Raw genomic sequence first — 4,530 nt, forward strand, 5'->3', positions numbered from 1 at the left:
CGTAAATCATGTAAAAAGAACGCTATTGTACAGTAATTATACATAATTGAGACAAGAAATTCCATACATAATATATAACATATTGAAGAATTAAAAATCATGATTAGTTTAATAGTAATGTAAGAAGATTTAATTCCAAGATATTTTCCATAATTCCATTCCATTTTTAATATTTTATTCATTTGCAATATAATTTCCTGTTTTTGTGAACAGATTTATCACAGATAAAAGAAGATAAAATTATCGAATTTTGAATATTAATATTATTGTAATACAATTATATAATTTATACAATTAATATATATATGTATATTTAATATATATATAACAAGCCTGCATATGATATTACAGTAATATTAATTTTTCATTATATATAATTATTCTTAGAATCAATTATTTTTAGAATCTGTACAGAATCTGTTTAAAAAAGGAAAAGAAAAGATTCTGTATAAAACACATAACAAAGAAGGATATTATATAATTTTTTTTAAAGATTTTATGAATAATCGATATTTGTATATTTTTCATAATCATTTTCGGATTTTTTAAAATATTTTATTTGCTTTTACATACATTATCGTTTATTGCAATGTATTAGAACTTGTTATTGTTTTATATTTTAATATATATTGATTGTTATCATAAAGAAACAATTTAAATATTTATACATACGATTTATCTTGCAGGATAACTTCGTTTGAAGATATTATTTTTTAAATAAAAAGAAAATAGAGAAAGAGAAAGAAAAATGAAGTTAATAATAATATTACAAAATATAAAGCAGAAGTTTTCTGATATTCTTGAATATAATTCTTGAAATAAGAAATACAAAAACGATAACATTTCAAAAAAAGAAATTTTTCTTTTAATATAAGTACGATAATCTTGTAAGTTTTAAATAATATCAATAGGATTTGTACATATAGTTCTTAGAATATAATGATGTACATCTAATGATAAAAATATCATTTTTTGTAGAATTTGTCTTTAAGTGAATTAAAAATTATATGTAATTATACATAATTAAGGTTTTCATAAGAAATATGACTCTTATCTAATTGTAGCAAAAGCAAAAGTCTATAGTTTTATGATTGAATATAAGTAATTTTAATGGAACATAATTACTTAAAATTGTAATACTATAAATAATATTAATAATGATCATGTAATAGATATATGGATATTTTCTTAAAGAAAATTTAAATTGAAGAACAATTAAAAATGTTAGAGTATTTTTCTGTTCTTCTGAAAAGAAATAAAAAATGATAAGAGTTTTTTTATTATGAGCACTTTAATTATGATTTCTCTGATTGAGAAAGATAAATTACAAAATTAATTATATAATAAATTACGATATATAAAATTTCTTAATAATATTAGGATTGGATCATTTGATCTTCGACGTTTAAATAAATAAGTCATTTATTTCAAAACTTGATAAAAAGTTAAAATATAAATATATATTGAATATTTATTAAAAATATAAAAATTGAAGTTCTGTTTAAAAATTCTGTTTAAAAATTAAAAAGAAATAAGCGTTTTGTTAAACATTTTATTTTCTTATTATCGATATCTGGAAAGAGGATAAAATTTGTAAAATTCAAAATATTCATCATTAAAATTAATTTTAATATAATAAACTAAAATGAATATGACAGATTTGAAAAAAAATATAATAAAAAAACAAAAAAAAAAAAGAAATATTGATCGTAATCAATAAATAAATTGAACGATTGACACACTAGTCTCATTATACTCTGTTTTAATATAACATGTTTCTCTTTTTTATTAATATATATCTATTCATATTTTATCAATGTGATGATTTAATCGTCGTTTGTCGAATATCGATTAGAATTATTTATATATTAATTAGAATTATGTATATTTGAACAAAATAAAAATGAAAAAAAGGGAAACGCATGTAAATGTTATATTCATATATTTATGAACATATTGTTAAGACAAATACTATATATATAAATATATATACACGTAATGAATCTGTATTCGCAAGAAAATAAAGATATTGCTCCAGAAAAGAAATTTTTCTCTTTATTTTGCATGATAAAGTGAAATTGAATATTATTAATTAATTATTATAGTAAATCAATTATTAATTGTTATTTAATTAATTAAAATTAATTAACTTATTGTTGATAAGTTCTGTCTGCGTTAACAGCAAGTAGATAGATAGATAAAAAAAAAAAATAAAATTGTATGAGAAGAATAGACATAGAATAAAAATTATAGATCTTAGTGTCATCTTTAGAATGCTGCAAATGAAATATATAAATAAAGGATAGCTTATTAATAGTGTAAAAAGGATTAGATAAGAATTAATCATTAGCGCCATCTCTTGAATGTTAAAGGAAGGATAAAGTAAAATAAGAATTAACGAGTAGCGACATCTCTTGCAAATTCTTCGTACTAAAATATTTGTGGTACTCAAGATGGCATGACAATCTAATTCTCATTCTACTTTATCATTCTCTTACTTTCGAAGAAATGTTTTTCTTATTTAAAAGATGGCGCGGACAGCCAATTCTTACCCTATTTTTATCCTACTCCTTCTTCATTACATGTTATGCTTTTTCAAATTTATCATTTCTGATAAATTCTAGAGATGGCGCTGATTGGCATACTTTCCAACATATTTCAATTATCAGATATAATTCGTTTCCTTATCTATATTTGCATAAAAAAAATTATTCTCTGAAAAGAAAACCATACATATATATATATACATCCCATTAAATTTATTGTCCTTTTTGTTCTTGATTAATTAATTAAAAATTTTGATAAAATCTATAAAGAAAATCTATAAATCATAGACTTACGTATATATAATTTTATACATTTATATATCATATTCATATTTTATACAAAATAAATATATATTTATATTTTAAATGTTACAGATATAAATCTTTTCAATAATATAATTAAATAATTTAATAATAAGATATATTCTTCGTAAATTATACAATATACATATATATAATACATATTTTTTTTTTTACAGTTTTTGGACGTACAAAAGATTGAGAAAGTAAGTATACAAGAAATAAATATGAAAAAGGTACGTATATAATTAGATTTAAGTAAAATGATGAAAAAAAGATTTGTTCCCGAAAATATCACAGTAAAAAGGTAAGTATATAAAGGTAAGTACTAGGTAAGTACATGATTCTAAAAAAAATTAACGTGTCATTTTTCTCTTCTTATATTTTCGTAATACAAACAGAAAATTTTGATAAAAAAATTTTTGACGAAATTTTCGACTTTGTATTAGGAGAACATGAGTTGATAGGAGGTCGTTCGAGAAATTTTTCCAAGAATTTCGGCATTTCTTGGAAATGACGTCAAATTCCAGGAATTATCAAAATTCTTGAACGAATAAAATTTTTGGCCGAAAATTCGACTTTGTATTAGGAGAACATGAGTTGATAGGACGTCGTTCGAGAAATTTTTCCGAGAATTTCGATAGTTCTTGGAAATGACGTCATATTCCTAGAATTTTTAAAATTCCTGGAAATTTCGAAATTCTTAAAATTTAAAATTTTTGGCCGAAAATTCGACTTTGTATTAGGAGAACATGAGTTGATAGGACGTCGTTCGAGAAATTTTTCCGAGAATTTCGATAGTTCTTGGAAATGACGTCATATTCCTAGAATTTTTAAAATTCCTGGAAATTTCGAAATTCTTAAAATTTAAAATTTTTGGCCGAAAATTCGACTTTGTATTAGGAGAACATGAGTTGATAGGACGTCGTTCGAGAAATTTTTCCGAGAATTTCGATAGTTCTTGGAAATGACGTCATATTCCTAGAATTTTTAAAATTCCTGGAAATTTCGAAATTCTTAAAATTTAAAATTTTTGGCCGAAAATTCGACTTTGTATTAGGAGAACATGAGTTGATAGGACGTCGTTCGAGAAATTTTTCCGAGAATTTCGATAGTTCTTGGAAATGACGTCATATTCCTAGAATTTTTAAAATTCCTGGAAATTTCGAAATTCTTAAAATTTAAAATTTTTGGCCGAAAATTCGACTTTGTATTAGGAGAACATGAGTTGATAGGACGTCGTTCGAGAAATTTTTCCGAGAATTTCGATAGTTCTTGGAAATGACGTCATATTCCTAGAATTTTTAAAATTCCTGGAAATTTCGAAATTCTTAAAATTTAAAATTTTTGGCCGAAAATTCGACTTTGTATTAGGAGAACATGAGTTGATAGGACGTCGTTCGAGAAATTTTTCCGAGAATTTCGATAGTTCTTGGAAATGACGTCATATTCCTAGAATTTTTAAAATTCCTGGAAATTTCGAAATTCTTAAAATTTAAAATTTTTGGCCGAAAATTCGACTTTGTATTAGGAGAACATGAGTTGATAGGAGGTCGTTCGAGAAATTTTTCCGAGAATTTCGACAGTTCTTGGAAATGACGTCATATTCCTAGAATTTTTAAAATTCCTGGAAATTTCGAAATTCTTAAAATTTAAAATTTTTGGCCGAAAATTCGACTTTGTA

The sequence above is a fragment of the Apis dorsata genome, unplaced genomic scaffold (genome assembly GCF_000469605.1).
Source record: "Apis dorsata unplaced genomic scaffold, Apis dorsata 1.3 scaffold_227, whole genome shotgun sequence".
Classification (NCBI taxonomy): domain Eukaryota; kingdom Metazoa; phylum Arthropoda; class Insecta; order Hymenoptera; family Apidae; genus Apis; species Apis dorsata.